Raw genomic sequence first — 12,145 nt, 5'->3', positions numbered from 1 at the left:
TGCATTAGAGTGTTGCATCATGTTTACTCTTTCATCAGAAACCTGAAATGGGGATGACAGAACCCCCAGTCCCCTCTGAAACCAATTAGGGTTTACTAAAATCTTTTTCAATGAACCTGAAATGCCCTTCTAAAATGCCCATCATTTTTGTCTTGGTTCAGAACCTCTGCCAAAAGTGGTGCACATTTTCCTAGGCCAGCTTAGGGTTTTTGAATTAAATCATAAATATTTGAATTTGGGCATTTAAAATTATATAAAATATTTAAATGCTCAAATAACTCCAAACTAAAATGTTTCATGTTGGAAATAATCCAACTATGGACCAGGAGTAGTTTGGTGATTTTAGGAGTAGCCTAAGTATTTTATTTAATTCAACAAAGTTGCAGAAGTATTAAAAAAACAGAAAACAGAAAGAAATGGAAAAAACTTACCTGGCGCCTGCTCCCGGCCCACCTGCCGGCCCAGCCCAGCGCCGCTCCAGCGAGCTGCTTGCCGGCCAGGCAGGCAGGCAGGTGCCCGACGGCGACCGCAGCGCGCGCCACGCACCTGCTCGCCGCCTCGCCGCTCCCCGCGCCCGGTGACGTCGTGGACCGGCCTCCCTCGCTCCCCCGAACCCCCCAGACACCCCCTCTCCTCTCCAGCTCCTCCCCCTCGCGCTCCCCCGCCATGACCGACGCCACCATCGCCGTGCCTTCGTCGTAGCCGTGCTCCCCGCCGCCCGTGCGTCCTCTCATCGTGTCCAGGAGCTCCGCCGCTGTCCACTCCATCGAGCAAGCCGAGCCCCGAGCGCTCGCAACGCCCGAGTCCACCGCAACGACCTCGCCCGAACCGCCGTCGCCGGAGATCCCCTTCAACGCCGTCGTCGCTCCGGTCCATCTCCGGCCACACCAAGGGCTTCGTCGCACTCACTGTGAGCTTAGCCATCTTCCCCTTCCTTCCGTTCTTGCTCCCGAGCCGTGTAGCGACCTCCCGGAGCTCAACCGCACCCACCGCCGTGGAGCTCGTCGCCGACGTGCTCCCGGTCATCCTCCGGCCACTCCCCGGTGTCCATCATGCTCACCGTGTCACTTAGCACCTAGCTAGCCACTCCCCGAGCCTCACCGACCCCTCTAGCGTCAAGTTCGTCTTCGGCCGAACCCCGGTGGCCGCCAAAGTCGTCGCCGGCGCCAACTCCGGCCACCCCGACTCCAACGGACTCCACCAAGAGCTGCGGCTTGTCCTCAGCTCCACTCCGGTGGTCTCCGCGACCCATTTGGTGGCCGAAACGGCCAAAACCACTTCCGCCGCCGCGTCGGGCTCGCCGGCGGCTAAACGCCGGTGCAGCCGACCCGGGTTTGACCACGGGTGGGCCCTGGTTGACTCCCCTGAGTCAATGACAGGTGGGGCCCAGCCCTGTTAATTAAACAGGTTTAGTTTTAATTAAACTTTAATTAATTTAATCACCCTGACATGCGGGACCCACTGTCAGGTTTGACCCGGACGTGTTCCGTTGACCTGCTGACGTCACACTGACGTCAGGCTGACGCAATAATTGATTTTCTGGAATTAATCTAATATAGGAAATTCCAGAATATAGTTTAAACTTCAAAAATTCATAACTTTTATTCTGTAACTCCAAATCAGACAAATTATATATGAAAAATGATCAGAAAAATCCAATCTATCCATCTGTACTATTTTCATGCATGATTAAACAAGTTAACTTGATGTTTAATGCAGAACAAGGAAAAACACTTTAAAGGGCCATGTTTGAGTTTGAAATTTGAATCTTTGATTCAAATTGGTTCAAACCCTTCTGGTCTTAGCTGCATTAGCCCAACACACTCATATTGCTATGTTTCATGCATACATCATATTGTTGCACATTGTTTGGTGATGGTTGTGTATCGGTGTTCTTTGCGGCAGGATCTGCCTCCGAGGAGTATCGTGATTACCCTAACGAAGAACCGTATCAGTGCATCGAACCATCAGGCAAGCAACCAACCATTTGATCATATCGATACAATCCCATGTTCTCGCTCCTGCTCTCTTTTACTGCATTAAGACAACGCGTTTCAAACTGCTGTGTGCTACGGTAGTTGAACCCACTTCCTCTGCATGACCTGTCATTGCCACAGTAACTAGATGAAACCCACTAGCATGTGTAGGAGTTGATTGAGCCATATGTATGTGTTGTTCCTACCTTGCTATGCCTGCTATGCTTAGAGTCGTGTCAGGTCTGGTTCATCTGGGTGATGGGCTAGAGTGAAATGATTATGTCGGTAATAAGAGTGGTGTGGTGAACACGATTTGGTAAAGGTATCGATGAGAGGCCATGTAGGAGTACATGGTGGGTTGTTTCATTGAAGCCGACCTTAAGCACTGAGATCTGTATGTGTGATTTAAGAATCAGCTACTACCATGCATTGGGCCCGAAACCAATGGACCCTCTCGGCTTCTTATTCACCCTAGTTCTCCGTCCAGGAGTTGCAAGTAGTTTCTGGTGTTTGTAGCCTACTGGAGGCCGTAGACAGCGCTGACCGTAGGGGTGGGCTGTGATGCGGTAGGTACGTGGACGGGTGTACCGAATACCCGTTAGGTATCTCGGGAACCCTGTTCACATCGGTCGGGGCCGTATGGGAAACCTCGGCCGGACTCCCTGCGGACGGAACCTGGATAGGCGATAAACCTGGACTGGAGGCTTAGGTGGTTAGGTAGGTCGTGGCCGACACCCACGTTGGGCTTCCGCTTGAAGGTTGCCGAGTACATGTCATGTAAACGACGGTAAGTGGTGAGAGCGTGTATGAAGAAGTACACCCCTGCAGGGTTATCATGATCTATTCGAATAGCCGCGTCCGCGGTAAAGGACTACTTGGTTGCCTATACAGTTCATAGACAAGTAAACGGAAACTACTAAAAACCTCAAGATAAGGGTGAGTGCCGAGGATGGCTCTTCCGTAGGAAGACGGAGGTGGATCCTCGGTAGTGTATTGAATTGGTGAGTAGTGGACTCGTGTGCGCAAAACCATTTCGAGTTGGAGTCTCGTAGGTTAGCCTAGCCAAGAGTCAAAGCTGGCTTGCTGCAACAACTCCACCAACCCTTCTTGATAATATGCATGTATGTAGGATCTGATGTAAGTCTTGCTGAGTACCTTTGTACTCATGTTGCTATAATTTACATTTTTTACAGAAGACGCTGCAACCCCTTCTGATGGGTTCTACGTAGACGTTGACATCAATGAGTAGGCTAAGGCCCAGGTGGTGATCCTAAGCTTGTGAAGGACCTCGTAGTATAGCTAGGCTTTCCAAGCCTCTTTTATTTTACTAGTTGTCTGTACTCAGACAAGTTACTTCCGCTGCTGGTTTGTATGACTGTATGGCTTGAATGCTGGGTCGTGTGACCCGTACCTTTGTGTGTGTTATGTATGGCTCTCTGAGCCTTAAATAAAGTACTTGTGTCATAGAGTCATGTTGTGATGCCTTGTTGTATTTGCACATATCGAGCATATTGTGTGTATGTTTGAAATGCTTGGTATGTGTGGGATCTGACTATCTAGTTGTTTATCCTTAGTAGCCTCTCTTACCGGGAAATGTCTCCTAGTGTTACCACTGAGCCATGGTAGCTTGCTACTGCTCGGGAACACTTAGGCTGGCCGGCATGTGTCCTTCTTCGTTCCTGTGTCTGTCCCTTCGGGGAAATGTCACGCATTGAGTACCGGAGTCCTGTTAGCCCGCTACAGCCCGGTTTACCGGAGTCCTGCTAGCCCAGTGCTACAGCCCGGACCCACTTGCTGATGACCGACACGTTCGTTGCTGGGTCATGGATGCCTGTCCCTGTAAGTCTGTGCCACTTTGGGTTTACGACTAGTCATGTCAGCCCGGTCTCTTTATCATATGGATGCTAGCGACACTATCATATACGTGAGCCAAAAGGCGCAAACGGTCCCGGGCAAAGGTAAGGCGACACCCGTGGGGATACCGTGCGTGAGGCCGCAAAGTGATATGAGGTGTTACAAGCTAGATCGATGTGACATCGAGTCGGGGTCCTGACATCATGGTACATTCTTGCCATTGGATTGATAACCCCATAGCCCATTTTGAGTACCTTACCTATCGAGACTAGCCATTTGAGTATTGCCGGCAATGTTACTTGTGCACATTAGTGATCATAGCTCCCATTGCATACATACCATATCATCTTGGTACATATCTTGGTATCATCTCTTGTGTCACAAGGTTGTCATAGCATATACGCAATTGCTATCTTGGTTCGTGAAGTTTTGCATGAGAAAAGATCTCAAAAGAGAATGAGCCAAACAAGCTTTTAAGCAAAAGGAAAAGATAACCAAAGAGATTTTAAGCAAGAACCATAGCATCATACAACATTAAGATTGTTGTACTCGATCATCTTGAATCATATCATCGGAATACCATACATATAGCATAATTGGGATAGAAGTCATTGCATTTTTGCTTAGTAGGTTGTGCACAAGTTTCGTATCCGCCTATTGTGCAATCGTGCTTGTCGGCATTCTGGGAACGGGGGTCCCTAGACTTGCCTGCCTGCCTGCGGCGTGGCTCAAGGGGCGGCCCAGCATGGCCCATCTTCATCAGCACGAGCTCAAGACCCTCGCGAGGGGCCAAGCCTCGCGGGGCAGACGACAGGAGGCCTCCTCAGGCACGGCCTCATCAGGCTGGCTCGCGAGGAGGTGGAGAGATCAAGGTGGGGTACCTCACGAGGTGCCCATGACACAGGCCATGACGACCAAGGGCGCCAGGCGGGCGCCAGCCCGCGCAATGTCCTTCTTTCCTCTTTGGTGCAAAGGGAGCAAGTGCAGGCGAGAGCATCAAGCAAAGGCATCCATTTCGGTGCAACAAGACCAAGACCGTCGCAACGGCAGGATGGAGGTCATCGTGGAGCCCAAGCCGGCGTCACCACCAGAGCTTTTGGCAGGCGAGGACCAACTTTAGTCAGGATAAGTGTACTAGATGTTCCCCTTCAAAATGGCCAATTGTTGGCGCCCTTCGCGCTCAATATTTGGGAAGAGGCCCAGGGCCTTTGCCTATAAATAGGACTAGCCACCCACAAGGTAGAGGGATCGGATTGGAGATCGGACCCTCACCAGAGAGAGCGACTGAACTCCCCCTAGTAGTTCATCGCACCAGCCAAGAACAGACCCTCGCGAGGCTGTTCTTCCTTGTATTGTTCATCATCAGCCCAAGAGGCAATCCACCACATCACACACTGGAGTAGGGTATTACACCACAATGGTGGCATGAACCAGTATAAACTCTGTGTCTCTTGTGTTGTTCCTTTGATTGCTTAGATCATAGCGAGGCGGTGAGGTGCACGTAGGCAGAGGGCGAAATCTCCACGCGCATCCCAGTGTTCGAATCTAGAGTGTCTGCCGGAACCTGAAATCCGACATTTGGCATGCCAGATAGGGGTGCGCCGGAATTCGTCTTCCACCGCCCTGTTCTTCATCGACCATCGCGTCCATGTCAGACGCTCGTCGGGCCCGCGCCGAGCGCCAAGCCGCTCTCGCTTCCCGTGTCACCCAGACGGCCCCTGTCGGCGGCCATCCCCGCTGTTCCCCGTTGCCTGCCGTCAATGCCACCACCAGCCCGGCGGGGAATGAGCAGCAAGCATCATCCCAGCATCCATCCATGAGGCGAGACGGCTGCACTGCCACTCCCTCGCTCGCCCCGGCTGGTTCTTCGTCCCGCGCGCCCCGCGCGGCCGTGGAGGCTCGAGCTGCGCTCATCGCGGCAAACGAGCTCCTGCGCTACCGCCCAGTCGACGACGTCTATGAAGAGTGGCTCGACCGTGTCGCCGAGCTCGTCTGCGCCGCAGGGGGCTCCCCCGCGCCGTCCTTCTCGCTGCACCGCACCCCGCCCTGCGCGGGCAATGAAGCTCTGGGGGCGCCTCAGCTGCCTCCCCCTCAAGAAGGCACCCTAGCCCCGAGGCGCATGGCCCCTGGGGGGAACCCGCTCCGTCTGGCGCCAGCGCAGCAAGAGCGGAGCTGCCAAGAGGTTCCTCGCCCCCAAGAAGCTGCCCGAGTGCTCCCTGCTCTGGTCCGCCGCGACCATGCTCATGTTCCAGCGCGCCAAGACCCCGCGCTGCTCCCAGCTGCAGCGCATGGGGTCCCGCAAGACCAAGCTCCTCATCACCAGAGGTCTCCCGTGGCCATAGCAGGCTGCCGCACCTTCACCACCGAGCTGCGCAGCGTCGCGTGGCCCTGCAAGTTCAAGCCAGACCTGCCTCCTCGCTACGACGGCATGGCCGACCCTATAGAGTTCCTCCAGCTCTATGAGATGGGCATTGAAGCCGCCAACAGGGACGAGAAGGTCATGGCGAACTAGTTTCCCTTGGCGCTCAAGGACGGGGCCCGCACCTGGCTCCTGAACCTAGCTCCAGGCATGATCTCCTCCTGGGACGAGATGCGCACCCGTTTCATCGCCAACTTCCAAGGTACCCGCGACAGGCCACCTGCCATGAGCGACATGCGCCGCATCAAGCAGCAACCAGGGGAGACCCTGCAGAAGTACATCCAGCGCTTCAACAACGCACGCCTCAAGATTCCCAAGGTAACTGAGGAGGCCATCATCTCAGCCTTCTCCAACAGCGTGCGTGACGTCAAGATGAAGGAGGAGCTGGTGATGCATGAAGATCTGTGCACTTCCTTGGAGCTGTTCAACTTGGCAACCAAGTGCGCCAGGGCTGAGGAAGGGCGCCTTTCCCTCCTCGAGCTGCTGGTCACAGACCCGGAAGAGAAGAAATCCAAGGCCAAGGACGTGAAGCGCACGGGGGCTGCCGTGCTCGCGGCAGAACCAGACACCAAGCGGGGCAGAGATCAGCCCGAGTCTTTCAAGGGCCGCAGGTACTATGTGTACCACGACCTCCACACCCACAACACGAACGAATGCCAAGAGCTCTGAGCCATGCGAGAAGGAAGGGCCGGCCGACTCCTCGACCGCAACGATCGTGGCTATGGCCGAGGAGGAGGAAGGAACGCAAGACGCTGGGAAGACCGCGGCCCTCGCCAATGGTGGCGCGACCGACCTCGCGAGGATCGCTGGCAGGATCAGCCTCGCGAGGGAGACTGTAGGGATCAGCCTCACGAGGATTGCCTGCAAGGAAACGCTGGCCTCCCTCCACTGCCGCCGCAGCCAAGGAGAAACGAGGACCATCATCAGGACGAGGGGGCTGGGGGCTTCTAGGAGCCGCGTGCGATCGCCTGCATCCTGGGCGGAGCTCAAGCCCCAGCCTCTCAACGCATCTTCAAGCAGTTTGCCCGCAAAGTGAATGCAGTCCTCCCCAAGCTTGAAGCCCCGCGCCCCCTCAGGTGGTCGGCGTGCGCCATCACGTTCAGCTCAGCGGATCAGATCAAGTGCGCGGCCACAGCCGGAGTCCTCCCAATGCTTTGCTCCCCAGTCATCAGCAATGTGCAAGTCACCAGGACCCTCATCGATGGCGGGGCAGGGCTCAACGTCCTGTCCGTAGAGACATTCAACAATCTCCAAGTGCCTTACGATTAGCTTCAGCCAACCAAGCCTTTCTCTGGAGTCACCGACGGCTCCAAGTTCCAATTGGGCAGGTCCGCCTCCTGTCACCTTCGGGGCGCGCAACAACTACCGCACCGAGCTCATCGACTTCGATGTCGCCCACATTCGCCTGCCGTACAACACCATCCTCGGCTACCCAGCTCTCGCCAGGTTCATGGGCGTGACTCATCACGGCTACAACGTCCTCACGATGCCAGGAAGTGGCGGAGTCATCACGGTGCCCTGTGAAGAAAGGGACGTGGTGTGCTCCCTGGAACGAGCTTTTCAGGCCGCATCACTTGAAGACCCAGATCGCGGGAGCGGGAGGCTCCCTGAGACCACCCACAAGAGGAAGAAGACATTGACAGGCCCGACCCCTCAGGAGGCAGGCCCTTCAGGGTCCGCTCCTACTCAGGGGGCACCTCCTTCTGTCGCATAGGGAGGCGCGCCCGATGCCCTCCTCAAGCAAGGCTTGGGGGCTCCCTCCTGGAGGGCCATCGACCTTGCTAAGGTCACAAGGGAGGCGCTTGGGCACCACTTGGAGGCGTGTTTCAAAACATGGTTCCCTCAGGAAGGAGCAAAGCAAGGAGGTTCAAACCCTCAGGAGTTCGTCAGTCAGATCACGCAGGAGTTGCAGGAGTCAAGAGTCATGAGTGGCAGTCGCTGCTTACCCGCCGCAGCTCCCCATCCAGGCGAGGATGGTGGGTTGCACATCTGCATCGACATCCCAGGGCTCAACCGAGTCGCCTCTCAGGAGCGATTCTGGCCCTCACAAGTGGGGCGCTGCGAAGGCCCACCCCACAGCTACGTTCGCATGCCCTATGGCTTGCCGAACGCGGCTGCGGTGCGCCAGCGCCTCATGAGGAGCATCCTGGAGGATCAGGAGGCCAGGTGTTCCACAGTCCTGGCGGAGATGGAGATGGTTCGCGAGGAGCCACCAGCGCCTCCGGAGCCTCCCGAGGCTCCTGGGCCTGGGGGCTCGTGAAGATTGGCTCCCGCAGCCTACTACGACTACTACTTCAACACCCCTTTATCGTCAACACTATCAGGTGACATCTTTCAAGTTTCGTTTCCAGCTGGGAGCGCCCTCAGGGCTGCATCATTCCCAGGCCGCGTGGGTCCATCCTTGCGGCGTGTATCCCTTTTGCTCATGTTTTTAGCTGTCACGCCCAAGATGTGACCCTATCCTAAAGGAACTCAAAGGTCCCACCAAGGATAGAAGCGCATCTTGAAGACGCTTTTGCAAGGTGGATATCATTACATCAAGATTACATAATAGATAGGGATACATACATAAGGCATACAATGCCACACGAATACAACATCATATCATACATAAGAGCAACATCCGACTACGGATGAAACACAAACAGAAACTCAAGCGACATCCACCCTGCTAGCCCAGGTTGCCGACCTGGAACCTATCCCCTGATCGAAGAAGAAGCAGAAGAAGAACTCCAAAATAAGCAAACATCACTCTCGCGTCATGATCATCACATAACCTGTACCTGCAACTGTTGTTGTAGTAATCTGTGAGCCACGAGGACTCAGCAATCCCATTACCATGGGTATCAAGACTAGCAAAGCTTAATGGGTAAGGAATGGATAAGTGGTGAGGTTGCAGCAGCGACTAAGCATATATGGTGGCTAACATACGCAAATAAGAGCGAGAAGAGAGAAAACGGAACGGTCGTGAACCTAGCAATGATCAAGAAGTGATCCTGAACTCCTACTTACGTCAAACATGACCCAAAACCGTGTTCACTTCTCGGATTCCGCCGAAAAGAGACCATCACGGCTACACACACGGTTGATGCGTTTTTAATTCGGATCTGGTGTCAAGTTATCTACAACCAGACATTAACAAATTCCCATCTGCCACATAACCGCGGGCACGGCTTTCGAAAGATTATACCCTGCAGGGGTGTCCCAACTTAGCCCATGATAATCTCTTGCGATCAACGAAGGATATACCTTCTCCCAGGAAGACCCGATCAGACTCGGAATCCCGGTTTACAAGACATTTCGACAATGGTAAAACAAGACCAGCAAAGCCACCTGATGCGCCGACAATCCCGATACGAGCTCCACATATCTCGTTCTCAGGGCAACACCGGATGAGACATGCTACGAGTAAAACCAGACCTCGAGTTTCCCCGAGGGGGCCCCACAGTCTACTCAGTTCAGACCAACACTTAGACAAGCATTGGCCCGGGGGGGGGGCTAAAATAAAGATGACCCTCGGGTTAATTACTCCCAAGGGAAATGTAGGTGGTGGTGAGGCAAATGGTAAAACCAAGGTTGGGCCTTGCTAGAGGAGTTTTATTCAAAGCGAACTGTCAAGGGGATCCCATAAATCACCCAACCGCATTAGGGACGCAAAATCCGGGAACATAATACCGATATGACGGAAACTAGGGCGGCAAGAGTGGAACAAAACACCAGGCATAAGGCCGAGCCTTCCACCCTTTACCAAGTATATAGATGCATTAATAATATAAGAGATATTGTTATATCCCAACATAATCCTGTCCACCATGGAGCAATCTTCGACTTCACCTACAACTAACAACGCTATAAGAGGGCTGAGCAAAGCGGTAACATAGCCAAGCAACGGTTTGCTAGGCAGGGTGAAAAGGTTAGAGGCTGACATGGCAATTTGGGAGGCTTGAAGAGCAAAAGATAGGTAGCGCAGCAAAGCGATAGAACGAAGCAACTAGCATAGCAATGATAGTAGTGAGATCCAGGGTAGCGGTCATCTTGCCTGAAATCCCACAAGGAAGAAGAAAGAGTCCATGAAGAAGATGAAGCCACGAAGAGGAACCAAGCGTAGACAAACGAATCCTCACGATCGCAACGAAACAGGAACTATCGAGAAGAAGCACACAACAAGGTAAACACACCACACATAGACAAGACATGATGCACAACAAGCATGACGCATGACAAAGCTACATGGAGCTACTCATGGCAAGAGATGATGCAAACAAGAGCAACACATCAAAGCAAGTTTAAATGAGGCCGCAAACAACATAGAACAATTCCGGTAAGTCCTCATGTGCAAATTTCGAAATTGGTCCAGATCTGAATAAACCTTATGTTCAAGTTTTTAAACAGCAAGTTAAAGAGCACCAAGAGGATCTACATGAAATTCTAGTCAAGTTACATATAAAGTTCATTTAATTCGGAGCTACGGCCTAGAAGATATGAGCAAAACAAGTTAAACATGACATTGATGCAAAATGCATACAAACATCAAGCAAACACTCCCAAAACATGGATGCAACATGATAATATGAAGCTACATGCAAAATCAAGCAAGTTTCATATAAAGCACACTCAAAACGGAGCAACGGTTCAACACACACTCTATACAAGTTTAAAGGACAAGCTGTCCAAAACAGCAACTAGGCATATTCCAAGCACCAAAACAACATGCTACAGCACCTCAACATAAAAAAAAGGCATGGACATCATGTACAGGTAAAGCATAACAAAACATGAACACTGAGCTATCTCCAGAAATCACTAGAACATGCTCCAAAACACATGACAAGATTGCATATAGTAACAGTTTCAGACTTTGCAGAAATAACATCAGGTTGCAATGTTTAGGGCTATCGAAAAACATGTTACAGGAACTTAACATGGCAAACAAAGGCATGGCATGAATCTACTTATTTCATCGAACAAAAGACCTTTACAGACCATGATCCAAAAAGGATCAGAAGATATGATGGCACCCATGTAAACATGGCAAATGATATGACAAATTCAAACATGGAAGGAACAACGATAAGTAGGCATGTTGGTGAGCTTGTACCACTCACCAAAAAGCAATAAATGGCATTACAAGGTGACTAACAGTAATAATACATGTTTATGAAACTAATCATGGCAAGATCAAGTTCATAGGGTGCATGGATCACTAGCAAAAACACATGGCAAAACTGAACTTAATGTTAACAGGCTAACAGCAACATTATTTGGAAATCTGAGAGCAAGATTGCGACAAGCTACAGCAGGCTATAAATGCAACCAAAGGCATGGATGGATAGAGCAAGACATGTATAACAAAACATCTTTAGTGAACATCTCTAGATTATGCATAGACTGACTTGTAGTAGCAGGTTTACATAGCATCACAAAATAACAGATTCAGCCTAGCAAGACAGCAACAGCAAGTACCCTACTTAACAAGCTTGATGCACTCACTTAAAGACTCACAAAAATACATGGACAAGCACCCCTGTAAATAAGGGATGGCATAGTTCAAAACACATGTAGAGCTCATGCTCATAGGATGCACACACAAAATGCAACGAAAAAGACAAATCATCAAGTTATAACAGTTTCAACAGGTTAACATCATATAGCACTCTTGCAACGATGATTATGGCATCAAGATAACCTCAAACAAAGATGGCACAATGTAACAAAGTGGAGATCATCTCATAATGAACATTTTGATATATAATGCATGCAAAACGGAGCTATGGCCAAAGAGTTATGGCATGTTGAACAGGGCTACAGAATATGCAAAATTACGGGGACGGCAGAAAATCGACCTCGAGGGAAAAGTCAACGCGGGCGAGGTGGCGGCGGACCTTGCCGGAGAGCT

Source organism: Triticum aestivum, chromosome 3B, assembly GCF_018294505.1.
Source record: "Triticum aestivum cultivar Chinese Spring chromosome 3B, IWGSC CS RefSeq v2.1, whole genome shotgun sequence".
In the NCBI taxonomy this organism is placed as follows: Eukaryota; Viridiplantae; Streptophyta; class Magnoliopsida; order Poales; family Poaceae; genus Triticum; species Triticum aestivum.
Note: the sequence above shows the minus strand (reverse complement) of the source record.